The following is a 19389-nucleotide window of genomic DNA, read 5'->3' on the forward strand; positions in this document are numbered from 1 at the left end:
TTATGACTTCAAGCCTATCAACTCCCGAGATTGGGCTGGTGTAACCGAAGTGAAATGGCTAGCTAGTTAGTGGGGTGCGCGCTAATAGCGTTTAAAATGTCACTTGCTCTGAGACTTGGAGTAGTTGTTCCCTTTGCTCTGCAAGGGCCGCGGCTTTTGTGGAGCGATGAGTAACACTGCTTCAAAGGTGGCTGTTGTCGATGTGTTCCTGGTTCGAGCCCAGGTAGGAGCGAGGAGAGGGATGGAAGCTATACTGTTACACTGGCAATACTAAAGTGCCTATAAGAACATCCAATAGTCAAAGGTTAATGAAATACAAATGGTATAGAGAGAAATAGTCCTATAATTCCTATAATAACTACAACCTAAAACTGGGAATATTGAAGACTCATGTTAAAAGGAACCACCAGCTTGCATATGTTCTGAGCAAGGAACTTAAACGTTAGCTTCCTTACATGGCACATATTGCACTTTTACTTTCTTCTCCAACACTTTGTTTTTGCATTATTTAAACCAAATTGAACATGTTTCATTATTTATTTGTGTATTACATTAAGTTAAAATAAGTGTTCATCCAGTATTGTTGTAATTGTCATTATTACAAATAAATTGTAAAAAATCGGCCGATTAATCGGTGTCGGCTTTTTTTTTTGGATCCTCCAATAATCGGTATCGGCGTTGAAAAATCATAATCGGTCGATTATCGGTCATAATCAGTCTGATATTGGCACAGCCGTCTGATATTGGCACAGTGGTCTGATATTGGCACAGCAGTCTGATATTGGCACAGTGGTCTGATATTGGCACAGTGGTCTGATATTGGCACAGTGGTCTGATATTGGCACAGCAGTCTGATATTGGCACAGTGGTCTGATATTGGCACAGTGGTCTGATATTGGCACAGCAGTCTGATATTGGCACAGCAGTCTGATATTGGCACAGTGGTCTGATATTGGCACAGTGGTCTGATATTGGCACAGCAGTCTGATATTGGCACAGCAGTCTGATATTGGCACAGCAGTCTGATATTGGCACAGTGGTCCTGATATTGGCACAGTGGTCTGATATTGGCAAGCAATTTCCGTACCAGGCAGTGATGCAACCGGTCAGGATGCTCTCAATGTTGCAGCTGTAGAACCTGTAGATCTCAGGATCCGTGCCAAATCTTTTTAGTTTTCTGAGGGGGAATAGGCTTTGTCGTGCCCTCTTCACGACTGTCTTGGTGTGTTTGGACCATTCTAGTTTGTTGTTGATGTGGACACCAGGGAACTTGAAGCTCTCAACCTGCTCCACTACAGCCCCATCGATGAGAATGGGGGTGTGCTCGGTCCTCAAGTTCCTGTAGTCTACAATCATCTCCTTAGTCTTGGTTACGTTGAGGGATAGGTTGTTATTCTGGCACCACCCATCCAGGTCTCTGATTGGATAGATAGAATGTGGATCCCCAGCCTGCTGGCTTAAGTCATGTGTTTAAGTGTATTTTTTGCATTTATGTCTAAATGACAGATAATTTTAACTATAAACATCTGTTTATAACCATAAAGCATTGTGGGTGAGAGGAGTATATGAAAAAGAGACAAAGCTAATTAGGATTGAGATAACAGACTCATCACCTCCTTTTGAGATACTGATGTTCCCTCTGGGAAAATTATTTTTATTATATTCTATATAATTCTATTCTATGTTATTATTTTCTATGTTGTTCATTTCTATGCTATTCTAATATATGTTATGCTATTCTATGTTGTTCTATGTTATTCTATTCTATGCTATTCTATGTTATTCTATTCTATGCTATTCTATGTTATTTTTATTCTGTGTTATTCTGATCTATAACATTTTGACAAACTCAAGAAACAGACATGAAAAGATAATTAGTTAAAACATCTCTGAAGGCCCTAGTGGTATATTGTAGGGCATGTATAACTACTGTGAATTTGCATAAAGGAAATGCATTAGGCCCAAACATCAGGTCTCGAACAGTATTTTTCATTCAATTGGATGATATTTGGATGAAACCAGTTCAAAGTATGAAAAATAACTGTAGCTGGTACATTGATCAAGTTTGAAAATAAAGTTGCTGGTCCCCTGCCCCCGTGTCAAACACTTGGATTCAGGAGGCAGACATTACCAAGGTTTTACTTACAGCCTTTATGCAACATCACATAAAGCCAGAAATGTAATACGCCAATAGTAGCGTCTCGTCATATTTAGTCATTTAAATATGTACCGTCATCACATGTGCGCTTACACCTTCCTTTGGCTTTGTTTACCAACTGTAAGCTAGCTACTAGCTACTAGCTCAAGCAGAACGTACGACCAAAGTACAATCATGTCACACGGGCGTGTGCCTTGACCATTTCCAACTAATCTACTTCATCAATTGGGGAGAACATTCAATGGGTCTTGCCGGGTAGCTAATCCTGAAGACGGATGCTGTACCATCATTGACAGTGGAGCTTGCAAGCGCTGACCATAATGGAAGTATCAGAGTTTGATGAGTCTGACAGAGTAGTCAACAACCTGGGGGTTTCAGGGGGCTGACGTTAAATAATGCAACTGTGGCTGTGGCTGCTTTGACTTGCAAAAGGTATATTGTAGCATATACTGTTCAAAACCACACCTGAGAGTCTATATGATTTTAGTTCTTCCATCCTGAGTGGCACAGCGGTCTAAGGCACTGCATCTCAGTGCTAGAGGCAACACTACAGACCCTGGTGTGATCCCGGTCTGTATCACAACCGGCTGTGATCGGGAGTACCATAGGGCGGCGCACTATTGGCCCAGCATCGCCCGGGTTAGGGGAGGGTTTGGCCCGGGTTAGGGGAGGGTTTGGCCCGGGTTAGGGGAGGGTTTGACTGGGCTACGCCGTCATTGTTAAATAAGAATTTGTTCTTAACTGACTTGTCTAGTTAAATAACGGTTAAACAATTATACATTTTAAAAAATCCCTAAGACCCTGACAATTAAGTCTGAGATGCTTCATCTACTTCCAGGCAACCGCCACAGCAGGAATGCTGTGATACAAAATAAGCGTTCTGGTTTCCAATGCGTCTCCTCGGGCCGGGGTACAAGGCAAGGCTGGTTCTCAAGGCAACGCAGACAGGCTCCTCCTCCTCTCCTCTTTAACGAGTTCACCAGGGCCGTGATCCAGCACTGTATGTGGGGAAGCTGTACGAGCTGTCCATCCCAGGACCCCTGTCTGCCCAGTGAGAGAGGCCTGAGCTGTCCATCCCAGGACCCCTGTCTGCCCAGTGAGAGAGACCTGAGCAGTTCATCCCAGGACCCCTGTCTGCCCAGTGTGAGAGACCTGAGCTGTCCATCCCAGGACCCCTGTCTGCCCAGTGAGAGAGACCTGAGCTGTCCATCCCAGGACCCCTGTCTGCGCAGTGAGAGAGGCCTGAGCAGTTCATCCCAGGACCCCTGTCTGCCCAGTGAGAGAGACCTGAGCTGTCCATTCCAGGACCCCTGTCTGCCCAGTGAGAGAGGCCTGAGCTGTCCATCCCAGGACCCCTGTCTGCCCAGTGAGAGAGACCTGAGCTGTCCATCCCAGGACCCCTGTCTGTCCAGTGAGAGAGGCCTGAGCTGTCCATCCCAGGACCCCTGTCTGCCCAGTGAGAGAGACCTGAGCTGTCCATTCCAGAACCCCTGTCTGCCCAGTGAGAGAGACCTGAGGTGTCCATCCCAGGACCCCTGTCTGTCCAGTGAGAGAGGCCTGAGCTGTCCATCCCAGGACCCCTGTCTGCCCAGTGAGAGAGACCTGAGCTGTCCATCCCAGGACCCCTGTCTGCCCAGTGTGAGAGACCTGAGCTGTCCATCCCAGGACCCCTGTCTGCCCAGTGAGAGAGACCTGAGCTGTCCATTCCAGAACCCCTGTCTGCCCAGTGAGAGAGACCTGAGGTGTCCATCCCAGGACCCCTGTCTGTCCAGTGAGAGAGGCCTGAGCTGTCCATCCCAGGACCCCTGTCTGCCCAGTGAGAGAGACCTGAGCAGTTCATCCCAGGACCCCTGTCTGCCCAGTGTGAGAGACCTGAGGTGTCCATCCCAGGACCCCTGTCTGTCCAGTGTGAGAGACCTGAGCTGTCCATCCCAGAACCCCTGTCTGCCCAGTGAGAGAGGCCTGAGCTGTCCATCCCAGGACCCCTGTCTGCCCAGTGAGAGAGGCCTGAGCTGTCCATCCCAGGACCCCTGTCTGCCCAGTGAGAGAGGCCTGAGCTGTCCATCCCAGGACCCCTGTCTGCCCAGTGAGAGAGGCCTGAGCTGTCCATCCCAGGACCCCTGTCTGCCCAGTGAGAGAGGCCTGACAAGGAGGAGGCCATAGCTGGATTTGTCTTGGGGGTGACTGGATTTGTCTTGGGGGTGACTGGATTTGTCTTGGGGGTGACAGCCAAGTGGCTGTCTGAAGACCCTGCTTGATTGAAGTGGGGTACATGGGACCCTTTCCATCAACAGAGCCTCTTCAACCTCAGGAGGCTAAAGACATTTGGCGTGTTACTTAAAACTCTCACAAACTTTTACAGATGCACAATTGAAAGCATCCTGTTTGGCTGTATCACCACCTGGTAGAGCAACTGCACCGCCCTCAACCACAAGGCTCTTCAGGGGGTGGTGCAGTCTGCCAAATGCATCACCGGGGGGGCAAACTACCTGCCCTCCAGGACACCTACAGCACCCGATGACATAGGAAGGCCAAAAATCATCAAGGACATCAACCACTCGAGCCACTGCCTGTCCATCCCACTATCATCCAGAAGGCTAGGTCAGTACAGGTCCATCAAAGATGGGACCGAGAGACTGAAAAACAGCTTCTATCTCAAGGCCATCATATACATATTACTGCACTGTCGGAGCGAGAGGTACAAGCATTACCCTACACCCGCAATAACATCTGCTAATCACGTGTATGTGACCATCCTATACATATTACTGCACTGTCGGAGCGAGAGGTACAAGCATTACCCTACACCCGCAATAACATCTGCTAATCATGTGTATGTGACCATCCTATACATATTACTGCACTGTCGGAGCGAGAGGTACAAGCATTACCCTACACCCGCAATAACATCTGCTAATCACGTGTATGTGACCAATAAAAATATGATCTGATCTGTCTCTGTAGTTGAAGTGCATTTCCTAAAGCATAAACTTGTACGTGAAATGACATCATATTGTTACTCTGTCATTTTTTTTTCAATCATTCAGACGTGAGAGAAGTGTTACAAATTGTACAAGTCAATGAGTCCTGCACACTGTAGCGTGGCCGGGTGGCATTACGAGGATGAATCAGTCTGATTAATTTCATGTTTAAGATTCTAATCCAGTATCCAATAGGATTCCTACAAAGTCTCCAGTAGATCATAACAACCCTGGGTAAAGAGCCTGAAAAAACCCCACTTGATTCAACACAGAATACATCAGAAAAACCAGACAGAGAGGGTGGTGCCAGTTAAACCCTATTACCCACAACGCCAGGAGGAAACAAACTCGCTCACCAAAGATGGACAGGAAATAAATGACTTATTCTCCTAGGGTCAAAGTGTGCAATGCAGAGTCACTGGTCTGTCAATCCTGCTGTCAGAGAGAGGTGAAATTGCTGCTGGGTAAGAGACATGGTTTGATCCAGATGTACAAACCTGAACTCTGAACTCTGGGAAATGAATGGTTTCAACACCTAAACCAACCAGCTGAAATACACACAACTTCCTATTCGTAGAGGTACCAGCTGAAATACACACAACCTCCCATTCGTAGAGGTACCAGCTGAAATACACACAACTTCCTATTCGTAGAGGTACCAGCTGAAATACACACAACTTCCTATTCGTAGAGGTACCAGCTGAAATACACACAACTTCCTATTTGTAGAGGTACCAGCTGAAATACACACAACCTCCCATTCGTAGAGGTACCACCTGAATTGCAGTGTTTGGGGCGATGACTTACATCTAAACGATTACCAAGACAAGTTGGATCGATTATATCAATTATTCCCTCCCTCAATCCAATTCAGAATATCAACATATCCAACATCCAATGGACAGCCTTGATACTATCAGAGCAAAATAGGTTAATGCTAGGATTATTATCATGGGTGATTTCAACAACGTGTCTGGACTTAATGGGAATGGATTTACAACCCCTTGTTAACGTTCCAACCAGACAGAATGCCATCCTTGACTTTTATAATAGCCCTAACAACAATGAGTATGTTTACATGCACACAAATAAGTCAATATTAAACTGAATATGGCAGAAGGCCGATTATGCATTAGTCCCATAAACACTTTAGTCTGCTTATCTTAACCGGTGTTACCGTTGTTAAATCAAAGTATGCCGATTAAAATGCATGGTATTCTGAGCAATCTTTCTAATTAGGACATGTAAATATCTTAATCGGCATCCCAGCAGGGGGATTTCATCTGCGCTTGTGCCAGCACCTGTAGTGACAGTCTCCCTCTTGGCATTGAGAGAAATCCAAGAGCGTGCAAAGCTGTCATCAAGGCAAAGGGTGGCTACTTTTGAAGAATCTAAAATCTAAAATATATTTAGATTATTTTTAAAACTTTTTTGGTTACTACATGATTCCATATGTGTTATTTCATCGTTTTGATGTCTTCACTATTATTGTACAATATAGAAAATAGTAAAAAATAAAGAAAAACCGTTGAATGAGTCGGTGTGTCCAAACTTTGACTGGTATTGAATACAGTTTATGTCTGAAGTTTATATACACCTTAGCCAAATACTGTACATTTAAACTCAGTTTTTCACATTTAATCAGAGTAAAAATTAGGTCAGTTAGGATCACCACTTTATTTTAAGAATGTGAAATGTCAGAATAGCAGAGAGAATTATTTATTTCAGCTTTTATTTCTTTCATCACATTCCCAGTGGGTCAGAAGTTTACATACACTCAATTAGTATTTGGTAGCATTGCCTTTAATTTGTTTAACTTGGGTCAAACGTTTTGGGTAGACTTCCACAAGCTTCCCACAATAAGTTGGGTGCATTTTGGCCCATTCCTCCTGACACAGCTGGTGTAACTGAGTCAGGTTTATAGGCCTCCTTGCTCGCACACGCTTTTTCAGTTCTGCCCACATAGGATTGAGGTCAGGGCTTTGTGATGGCCATTCCAACACCTTGACTTTGTTGTCCTTAAGCCATTTTGCCACAATGTTGGAACTATGCTTGGGGTCATTGTCCATTTGGAAGACCCATTTGCGACCAAGCTTTAAATTCCTGACTGATGTCTTGAGATGTTGCTTCAATATATCCACATCATTTTCCTACCTCATGATGTCATCTATTTTGTGAAGTGTACCAGTCCCTCCTGCAGCAAAGCACCCCCACAACATGATGCTGCCACCCCCGTGCTTCATGGTTGGGATGGTGTTCTTCGGTTTGCAAGCCTCCCCCTTTCTCCTCCAAACATAACGATGGTCATTTTGGCCAAACAGTTCTAATTTTGTTTCATCAGATGAGAGGACATTTCTCCATGTGCAGTTCCAAACTGTAGTCAGGCTTTTTTCTGGCGGTTTTGGAGCAGTGGCTTCTTCCTGTCTGAGCGGCTTCTTCCTTTCAGGTTGTGTCGATATAGGACTCATTTTACTGTGGATATAGATACTTTTGTAACTGTTTCCTCCAGCTACTTCACTAGGTCTTTTGCTGTTGTTCTGGGATTGATTTGTACTTTTTGCAACAAAGTCCGTTCATCTCTAGGAGACAGAACACGTCTCCTTCCTGAGTGGTATGACGGCTGCACGGTCCCATGGTGTTTATACTTGCATACTATTGTTTATACAGATGAACGTGTTACCTTCAGGCATTTGGAAATTGCTCCCAAGGATGAACCAGACTTGTGGAGGTCTACAAAAAAATTCTGAGGTCTTTGCTGATTTCTTTTCATTTTCCCGTGATGTTAAGCAAAGAGGCATTGAGTTTGAAGGTAGACCTTGAAATACATCCACAGGTACACCTCCAATTGACTCAAATTATGTCAATTAGCCTATCAGAAACTTCTGAACCACTGGAATTGTGATACAGTGAATTATAAGTGAAATCATATGTCTGTAAACAATTGTTGGAAAAATGACTTGTGTCGTACAAAGTAGATGTCCTAACCGACTTGCCAAAACTATAGTTTGTTAACAAGAAATTTGTGGAGTGGTTGAAAAACTAGTTTCAATGACTCCAACCTAAGTGTATGTGAACTTCCGACTTCAACTGTATGTGCATAATTTCTACTCATCTACCAATAGGTGCCCTTCTCTGCGGGCATTACAAAACCTCCCTGGTGTTTGTGGTTGAATCTGTGTTTGAAATTCAGATAATTGTACAGAGATACAGCGATGAGGTAGGCATTCAAAAATCATGTTAAACACTATTACTGCACACAGAGTGAATCCATGCAACTTATTATGTTGTTATGCAATCTCCTGAACTTATTTAGGCCATACTTATTGACTCAAGACATTTCAGCTTTTCATTTTTAATTCATTTGTACAAATGAAGGTTGCTAGTTCAAACCCCCAAGCTGACAAGGTACAAATCTGTTGTTCAGGCAGTTAACCCACTGTTCCCAGGCCATCATTGAAAATAAGAATGTGTTCTTAACTGACTTGCCTGGTTAAATAAAGGTAAATTAAAAATGCAGGTTGTAACACAACTAAATGAGGAAAAACATATTGGCCCATTTTTTTCCCTCAAGGCCCCCAATATTAGCCAGATCATTTTGCGCAAAAAAAAAAAACTAAAACAAGTTAGACAGTCCCACTAGGCAAAAAAATGATTTGTTTGGCAATCTCAAGGCCTTCAGTTTGGAGACATGTTGGCTATAACCAAGCATAACGCACGCGCCGCGGTTAGAAGAAAATGACTTGTATGATTTCAACTATTTTATTGTCAGTGGCCTTATCTCTGCGGTCCCGTAATTACATACCAGTCTACTCTTCAGAAGCAGTCTGTGAAATGTAAAAATAACCAAAAGAAACAGCCTACTTAAACAAGGTAACTGTATTTGGATAAGCAAACGTCAGATAAAACTACAGCAGGGTACACCAACTGGCCCACGGGTGACTTTTGTTTGCCCCCCCCCCAAGTGTTTTTGTTGTTGACATTAAACACAGTAAAAACACCAGCAAATCAGCTCCAAGTGATTTTAATTTTGGAAATGTGCTCCCGAGGTATTCCCGACATAATAGAGCGATAGATGTGATCGTATACATGTGTAAGCAAGGTTTGAAATGATTATGTTTGGGCGGTTAACCCCCCCCCCCAAAAGAAAAGAAAAATAAAGACAAAAAACATTATAGGCCTAAACGAATACAATATATGTTCGATATCCTTATAACTCTGTTGTCATTATCAATAACTTAATCAACAGTTAGTCTACAACAGTGAGTTTTAACGTTTGAGTGGTCCTAGGACGAGCGTAAACATTTCTCTCTCCGAGTTCGTTTGTTAATCGCAACAAAGACTCCAACATAAACAGCCATGGGATAACTTTTATCTGTTCCAGGCAAATACAGCTTGTTTCTTTGTACCGATAACATTATCAATTTACCTGATTTGAGTTATTGACGGGATCCCGATAATAGACTTTCCCAACTCGACTGGCCTTCGGACACGCTTGTTGATTAAAATTTCCGGATCATTATCGCAAAAAAGTGGATGATTCTCGGTGTATTACAATGGATCTGAGGATCAGCACACAAGGAAAAAAGTTCCAATGTAATTTTTTACATCACATCCCGCTTCCGGCCCATAGAGGGAGAAGGAGGTGCGACCATGGGCGCAACATGGGCTCATGCGCACGGTCGCGATTTGGGACATTTGACGAGGCTATATGACTCCTGTTCCGTTAGGCACTGGAGCACGCATTTTAAGGCAAATTCACGTGATAAATGTAGGCCTAACCTAAACCTATACTAATCAAGTTTGAGGCCAGTTTCCCTAAATTCCCTAAAATCAGTGATGCCTCTGATGTCATCCCATATTATAGGATGGGGGCTCAAGCGTTTCTAACTAACCTTCTAATCTAGAATAGCCTCAATAATTATCCCTAATCTTCCATTAACGACACAGAGAGCCTTTTTCAAAATGACTCTGTCAAGGCAACCAACCTACAGACGTAGGTACCTTAATTGAATAATTTATTTTAAGCAGGAAATGCAAACGTGTGATGTATCTAAGTTTTAAAAAAGCTTCTGAAGTTTGCAATTTCCACTTTAAAATGTCAAATTTGTATGAACCCCATTCAAACATTTCTGTTAATTATAATCTACATAATAATTCAAATTTCCTGTGGCTGGAGGATTATTTTCCTGCTGTAGCAAACTGGCTCAAATTAAGATCCTACACCTGTACTGTATAGACCGCTCTGAGAGTCCAGAAATCCCACTTCCAGTCTTGGCCAGCTGTCCAATAAAATCCTACTTGTCATCATCAGAGTGCACCTTGTCAGTGTTTATTTGGAATTGCTCTCTAACATTGCATTTAAATTAAATGCAGAGTTTGGCCAAAGATATTAGTGCTGGAAATGTTTAATAGCTTTTCACAATGAATAGCCCCAACCAACAATACACATTACATTGTGAGTGAAGGTTGTTGAACAACTTTAGTGATGGAGCCTATAGGTGAGGGAGATATTTTTGCAGCCCCATTGAAAAACACTTCCTTCCTGGATTGTCACCCGAGCAGAATGCAATCATACGACTAGAGTAGACAACATGAGTTATCTGGAAAAACAATAAGTGTTGTTGTTTTTTTCATTGCTAAATGCAATTATTTTGATGTGAGGTTGTCCCTTAAATCTGCTTAGGTTAGTGCTGATCTATGATCAGGTCTCCCCTGTTCATGTAATCATATTCATTATGATCTAAAAGGTGAAACTGATCCTAGATCAGCACTCATACTCTGAGATGCTTTATGTACTGTATATAGGCCGTGGTAAACAAAAACAAAAAACGTTTTAGAAGTGTCGCATCCACTTTGAACAGCAGAGGGCAGTATAACCTAACAACAGCGAAGGAGATTCAAACTCTGTAACCCATGAAGTGTTTTTCTCCTTCGACTCCCACATCTCCACATGCCGTGTCATGAGGTTTCCCCTCAGGGATGATGTAATAACCATCTCCACATGTTTTGGGTTGTTGATTGGTTCCCCTAAAAACGCACAGGGCCTAGAAGATGGAAACACCCAGCACTGAGTGGAAGAATACAGTACACAACATCACTAGTAAACAGTGGTATTTATTTCTATTCATTGAGGCCACAAGAGCAAAAGATAGACATTTCGTCCGTCGTCTTGCTGGGGGAACACACTGAACCGTTCAGGGGAAGGAATATGCCTAATTGATGTCCTGTTTTAGTTATGTATTATGATCTGAATCCGACATTGAATAAATGTTGCCTCCAGGAAGAATAAGGATTGCAATATTGAAAGAAATGATTGGCTTTATCTTTATAGGCCTGTACCAAACAGATTGGACTCCAAACTGGTAACAGGGTGGTAACAGGGTGGTAGCAGGGTGGTAACAAGGTGGTAACAAGGTGGTAACAGGGTGGTAACAAGGTGGTAACAGGGTGGTAACAGGGTGGTAACAAACTGGTAACAGGGTGGTAACAAACTGGTAACAGGGTGGTAACAAGGTGGTAACAGGGTGGTAACAAGGTGGTAACAGGGTGGTAACAAGGTGGTAACAAGGTGGTAACAGGGTGGTAACAAGGTGGTAACAGGGTGGTAACAAGGTGGTAACAAGGTGGTAACAGGGTGGTAACAAGGTGGTAACAAGGTGGTAACAGGGTGGTAAACGGGTGGTAACAGGGTGGTAACCGGGTGGTAACAAGGTGGTAACAGGGTGGTAACAAGGTGGTAACATGGTGGTAACAAGGTGGTAACAAGGTGGTAACAGGGTGGTAACAAGGTGGTAACAAGGGGGTAACAAGGTGGTAACAAGGTGGTAACAGGGTGGTAACAAGGTGGCAACAGGGTGGTAACAAGGTGATAACAAGGGGGTAACAGGATATTAAATGGGTAGTTCACCTAAATGACAGAATGTAAGCAGGCTAAGATAGACAGCATCATTGATTAGGTGTTGTTTACCTGGACACTGTCTCCAAAATGTTCATCTGTGTGCCAAAAAACAATGCAAGTCAATATCCCGATAATCATTTGTTGTTTTTCATGTCCAAATCATCCAAAAGTGTCCTAAATTGATTGTAGTGTAGCTCAATATGGCTACTTAAAGATGATTTGGGCGTGAAATGTGAAAACTGCTAATATGTAAATAACAGATAAGTACAATCTTAAAACAGACTGTAAAATAAACAGTTTATAATTAATCATGTCAAATTCAAAATAACATTACTCATGATCCTTTCATCAGTTTACGCAGAAAGTATGACGTTTCCAGGATGACAAAATTGACATTATACGGATTGCATGAGGACAGAGGTTCAGCGCTTCTCTAATGTAGCAAGAAACCTAGTAATGACAGATTTAGAGTCATTTACATGGAACTTCCTATGAGTTACATCACAGTATTACATCACTGACTGGCTTCTGTTGTCACAGGGTAAAATGGAGATCAGATTAGGCCTACACAGCAGCAGTCAGCAGTCACTCTGTGAACTTATATAGTTGAGTCTTATTTCATTGGGGTGGCAGGGTAGCCTAGTGGTTAGAGCTTTGGACTAGTAACCGGAAGGTTGCAAGTTCAAACCCCCAAGCTGACAAAGGTACAATTCTGTCATTCTGCCCCTAAACAGGCAGTTAACCCACTGTTCCTAGGCCGTCATTGAAAATAAGAATTTGTTGTTAACTGACTTGCCTAGTTAAATAAAGTTTAAAAATAAATTTGTGATTTTCAGGTTAGTTAATCGTGATACAGTATTACAGTCCATTCTTAATGATTCAAATGGCAATATCTGAGGTATGCATCTGTATCATATCTTCTGACAAATCAGAACACAGTCCAGGAAGAAAAGACTTCCTGCCTATCACATTATGATCAGTGGTAGTAGATCATAGATCTAGAGCTGAAATCTAGCATCATGGGAAATCCTGCACCCTCTGATCACTTGCTGCTTTTGGGTGTCCCAGCTCTCTCAATGTGATTCCTTCAGCTGTCGTATTTACTTTCTGGAGTAGATAGCGGTGAATAATGGTATATAACGGTGGATAATGGTGAATAGCTGTGGATAAAGTCGGATAACGACAGATAATGGTGGATATTTTTTTTATTTATTTTACCTTTATTTAACCAGGCAAGTCAGTTTACAAGTCAGTTTACAAGTCAGGCTACAAATTCGTATTTTCAATGACGGCCTGGGAACAGTGGGTTAACTGCCTGTTCAGGGGCAGAACGACAGATTTGTACCTTGTCAGCTCAGGGGTTTGAACTCGCAACCTTCCGGTTACTAGTCCAACGCTCTAACCACTAGGCTACCCTGCCGCCCGATAATGGTAGATAATGGTGCATAACGGTGGATAATGGTGGATAACGGTGGATAAAGGTGGTGTCTAATGCCTCGTCAGCTGTAGCCCTCCTAGTTTAACACAGGCCTACTACGGGCCACTGTTGACCGCATGGTCTTCAGCACAACCTCTCTTGATGTAGAGCTGTTATGTTATTTGTTACCTGGCATGATGACTCCTTGCTGTCCCCAGTCCACCTGGCCGTGCTGCTGCTCCAGTTTCAACTGTTCTGCCTGCGGCTATGGAATCCTGACCTGTTCACTGTGATTACTATTATTTGACCATGCTGGTCATTTATGAACATTTGAACATCTTGGCCATGTTCTGTTATAATCTCCACCCGGCACAGCCAGAAGAGGACTGTCCACCCCTCATAGCCTGGTTCCTCTCTAGGTTTCTTCCTAGGGTTTGGCCTTTCTAGGGAGTTTTTCCTAGCCACCGTGCTTCTACACCTGCATTGCTTGCTGTTTGGGGTTTTAGGCTGGGTTTCTGTACAGCACTTTGAGATATCAGCTGATGTACGAAGGGCTTAATAAATACATTTTATTTGATTTAATTTATTTGATTGTTTCAGATGATTGAATTGTTGTGAGTTCACCATTTAGACCGTTTAGTCGGTCTAGGTTAGAGTTAGGCCACTACCAGACACGATACATTCTACATTCACATAACCTGTGCCATTCTAAGTTAACATAACCTGTGCCATTCTAAGTTAACATAACCTGTGCCATTCTAAGACAACATAACCTGTGCCATTCTAAGTTAACATAACCTGTGCCATTCTAAGACAACATAACCTGTGCCATTCTAAGACAACATAACCTGTGCCATTCTAAGTTAACATAACCTGTGCCATTCTAAGTTAACATAACCTGTGCCATTCTAAGTTAACATAACCTGTGCCATTCTAAGTTAACATAACCTGTGCCATTCTAAGTTAACATAACCTGTGCCATTCTAAGTTAACATAACCTGTGTCATTCTAAGTTAAACATAACCTGTGCCATTCTACATTCACATAACCTGTGCCATTATATATTAACATAACCTGTGCCATTATATATTAACATAACCTGTGCCATCATATATTGAAATAACCTGTGCCATTCTAAGTTAACATAACTTTTGGAGATCTTTTTACTGAGATGACTTTGTGAGCGTGACACACATGCCAATCATTGCTGACCACATCCTTTCACAATAGAATGTGATGGAATGTAGAAAGAGGAAGTGCTCTGACTTCTAAAGTTGCTGTTGGTCACAGGCAGACTATAGTCCCCTGCACAGCTTTCCCATTAGGCTGGGCTGGGTGTGTTCATGAGGGAGTGTTTTCATAAAGAATAATACAATGGCATGAGTGATAGGGAGCGATGAGAATGTATTGCATCGATACTGAACTTCTCACTGGAGGCCAAATTGCTTTGACTAACTTAGAAAGTAAAAGGTTTAGTCACGTCTCAAACAATTTCAAGAATGAACATCAGAAATGTCAAGAAGCAATAATTGACCATTTTTGTATTTTATTATCTGATTAAGTGACACACCTTTGGCACATAAAATATTAACATAGCATTCTCACACTACCCTTATACAAACCATGTTGTTCATACCATAATGAACTATACAGGAAGCAGCCCAACAGGGATTTTCTAGCATACAAGCCCATTGTTTACCAGACCATTTTTTTCTCAACAATTTATTTTTCCTTGTCACTCCTATTATTATTATTATTATTATATATATATTTTTTAAAGTCACTTTGCACAACTTTACATAAGTCCTATTGACTAAAGATGGACCAGACCATCTGGCCTGTCTGTCCCTGCTGTCCAATGTGAACAACAGTCCACATCCAACATCAGGGATGGTGTTCTGCTAGATACTATAATCAAACAAACATGCTTAGGGCCACTGTTAAACATAACCTGTGATGCAGCAGGTAACATACCGTGTTAACAAACATGCCACTGTTAACTGTCTGCAGTAAGATACCGTGTTACCTAGGGCCACTGTTACTGTCTGCAGTAAGATACCATGTTACCTAGGGCCACTGTTACTGTCTGCAGTAAGATACCGTGTTACCTAGGGCCACTGTTACTGTCTGCAGTAAGATACCGTGTTACCTAGGGCCACTGTTACTGTCTGCAGTAAGATACCGTGTTACCTAGGGCCACTGTTACTGTCTGCAGTAGGATACCGTGTTACATACCTGTGCCATTCTAAGTTAACTAACCTGTGCCATCATATATTGAAATCTGGTACTGTCTGGATACCGTGTTACCTAGGGCCACCTTTACTGTCTGCAGTAGGATACCGTGTTACCTAGGGCCACCTGTTACTGTCTGCAGTAAGATACCGTGTTACCTAGGGCCACTGTTACTGTCTGCAGTAGGATACCGTGTTACCTAGGGCCACTGTTACTGTCTGCAGTAGGATACCGTGTTACCTAGGGCCACTGTTACTGTCTGCAGTAGGATACCGTGTTACCTAGGGCCACTGTTACTGTCTGCAGTAGGATACCGTGTTACCTAGGGCCACTGTCTACCACTGTTACTGTCTGCAGTAGGATACCGTGTTACCTAGGGCCACTGTTACTGTCTGCAGTAGGATACCGTGTTACCTAGGGCCACTGTTACTGTCTGCAGTAAGATACCGTGTTACCTAGGGCCACTGTTACTGTCTGCAGTAGGATACCGTGTTACCTAGGGCCACTGTTACTGTCTGCAGTAGGATACCGTGTTACCTAGGGCCACTGTTACTGTCTGCAGTAAGATACCGTGTTACCTAGGGCCACTTTTACTGTCTGCAGTAGGATACCGTGTTACCTAGGGCCACTGTTACTGTCTGCAGTAGGATACCGTGTTACCTAGGGCCACTGTTATTGTCTGCAGTAGGATACCGTGTTACCTAGGGCCACTGTTACTGTCTGCAGTAGGATACCGTGTTACCTAGGGCCACTGTTACTGTCTGCAGTAGGATACCGTGTTACCTAGGGCCACTGTTATTGTCTGCAGTAGGATACCGTGTTACCTAGGGCCACTGTTACTGTCTGCAGTAGGATACCGTGTTACCTAGGGCCACTGTTACTGTCTGCAGCAGGATACCGTGTTACCTAGGGCCACTGTTACTGTCTGCAGTAGGATACCGTGTTACCTAGGGCCACTGTTACTGTCTGCAGTAAGATACCGTGTTACCTAGGGCCACTGTTACTGTCTGCAGTAAGATACCGTGTTACCTAGGGCCACTGTTACTGTCTGGAGTAGGATACCGTGTTACCTAGGGCCACTGTTACTGTCTGCAGTAAGATACCGTGTTACCTAGGGCCACTGTTACTGTCTGGAGTAGGATACCGTGTTACCTAGGGCCACCGTTACTGTCTGCAGTAGGATACGTGTTACCTAGGGCCACTGTTACTGTCTGCAGTAGGATACCGTGTTACCTAGGGCCACTGTTACTGTCTGCAGTAAGATACCGTGTTACCTAGGGCCACCGTTACTGTCTGCAGTAGGATACGTGTTACCTAGGGCCACTGTTACTGTCTGCAGTAGGATACCGTGTTACCTAGGGCCACTGTTACTGTCTGCAGTAAGATACCGTGTTACCTAAGGGCCACTGTTAATGTCTGCAGTAGGATACCGTGTTACCTAGGGGCCACTGTTACTGTCTGCAGTAAGATACCGTGTTACCTAGGGCCACTGTTACTGTCTGCAGTAGGATACCGTGTTACCTAGGGCCACTGTTACTGTCTGCAGTAAGATACCGTGTTACCTAGGGCCACTGTTACTGTCTGCAGTAGGATACCGTGTTACCTAGGGCCACTGTTACTGTCTGCAGTAGGATACGTGTTACCTAGGGCCACTGTTACTGTCTGCAGTAAGATACCGTGTTACCTAGGGCCACTGTTACTGTCTGCAGTAGGATACCGTTACTGTCTGCAGTAGGATACCGTGTTACCTAGGGCCACTGTTACTGTCTGCAGTAAGATAACGTGTTACCTAGGGCCACTGTTACTGTCTGCAGTAGGATACCGTGTTACCTAGGGCCACTGTTACTGTCTGCAGTAAGATACCGTGTTACCTAGGGCCACTGTTACTGTCTGCAGTAGGATACCGTTACTGTCTGCAGTAGGATACCGTGTTACCTAGGGCCACTGTTACTGTCTGCAGTAAGATAACGTGTTACCTAGGGCCACTGTTACTGTCTGCAGTAGGTTACCGTGTTACCTAGGGCCACTGTTACTGTCTGCAGTAGGATACCGTGTTACCTAGGACCACTGTTACTGTCTGCAGTAGGTTACCGTGTTACCTAGGGCCACTGTTACTGTCTGCAGTAGGATACCGTGTTACCTAGGGCCACTGTTACTGTCTCCAGTAGGATACCGTGTTACCTAGGGCCACTGTTACTGTCTGCAGTAAGATACCGTGTTACCTAGGGCCACTGTTACTGTCTGCAGTAGGATACCGTGTTACCTAGGGCCACTGTTACTGTCTCCAGTAGGTTACCGTGTTACCTAGGGCCACTGTTACTGTCTGCAGTAAGATACCGTGTTACCTAGGGCCACTGTTACTGTCTGCAGTAGGATACCGTGTTACCTAGGGCCACTGTTACTGTCTGCAGTAAGATACCGTGTTACCTAGGGCCACTGTTACTGTCTGCAGTAAGATACCGTGTTACCTAGGGCCACTGTTACTGTCTGCAGTAAGATACCGTGTTACCTAAGGACCACTGTTACTGCATGTCTCCCCAAATGGTGGTCAAATGCATCATTAATGTTGAATGTTTTAAAATGTGACAAAACAACATTTGTGTAAAAGACCCTACTGTGTATTATAGTGTAACAGAGATCACACTACTGTATATTATAGTGTAACAGAGATCACACTACTGTATATTATAGTGTAACAGAGATCACACTACTGTATATTATGGTGTAACAGAGATCACACTACTGTGCATTATGGTGTAACAGAGATCACACTACTGTATATTATAGTGTAACAGAGATCACACTACTGTATATTATAGTGTAACAGAGATCACACTACTGTATATTATGGTGTAACAGAGATCACACTACTGTGCATTATGGTGTAACAGAGATCACACTACTGTGCATTATGGTGTAACAGAGATCACACTACTGTATATTATAGTGTAACAGAGATCACACTACTGTGTATTATAGTGTAACAGACATCACACTACCTTCTTACCAGTACCATTTCCTCCCTGACCAGATTTAACCAAGACTGGATCTCAAAACCCCTGTTTTGCAAACTCACGCGTCACCCCCGCTTGACAAAGTCTTGTCCAGCTATGCCAACATCTTGCAATTTGATTGAAACTTTAAGATGATTCATTTCCTATTTGAATGATCTGAGTAATCATATAATGAATATTCTGAGAATTAGTATATATATTTCTTTTATTTTATCCTTTATTTTACTAGGCAAGTCAGTTAAGAATAAATTCTTATTTTCAATGGCGGCCTAGGAACAGTGGGTTAACTGCCTGTTCAGAGGCAGAACGACAGATTTTGTACCTTGTCAGCTCAGGGATTTGAACTTGCAACCTTTCGGTTACTAGTCCAATGCTCTAACCACTAGGCTACACACTATATATTCTCTTTTTACACTAGGATTATGACTCTCACGCTCAAAAATACATGACATTATGAGAATATATGGTTATTATCTTCCATTGAACTCTGCATTTCCTCCCATGTTGTGCAAAAGTACATAGGAATCTCTCCACTAATCTCTCTGCACACACCCTCCCTTTATACAAGTTGAGACACTTCTTCTCAGATACTTTACACCCTCCTTCCTGGGGAACTTTTCTGTTAATCGGCTTCCTCTCCCTGCTGCCTCTCACCCCCCTACCCCCCTACCCCCCCTCCCCCAGGAAGG

At 43.3% G+C, this 19389-nt stretch overlaps 1 protein-coding gene across 2 annotated transcripts in view; it reads right to left on the bottom strand.

Moving 5' to 3' along the window:
- The window catches only part of ddr2l (discoidin domain receptor family, member 2, like), an 85586-nt gene extending 75862 nt beyond the window's left edge, over positions 1–9724 (bottom strand). For both annotated transcript variants that reach the window (XM_064934703.1, XM_064934616.1), the window contains exon 1: positions 9566–9724. The gene's annotated coding sequence lies outside the window, so the exon portion shown is untranslated. The remainder of the gene's footprint in view (positions 1–9565) is intronic.
- Positions 9725–19389: the final 9665 nt, after the last annotated feature.

The sequence above is a fragment of the Oncorhynchus masou genome, chromosome 1 (assembly GCF_036934945.1).
Source record: "Oncorhynchus masou masou isolate Uvic2021 chromosome 1, UVic_Omas_1.1, whole genome shotgun sequence".
NCBI lineage: Eukaryota > Metazoa > Chordata > Actinopteri > Salmoniformes > Salmonidae > Oncorhynchus > Oncorhynchus masou.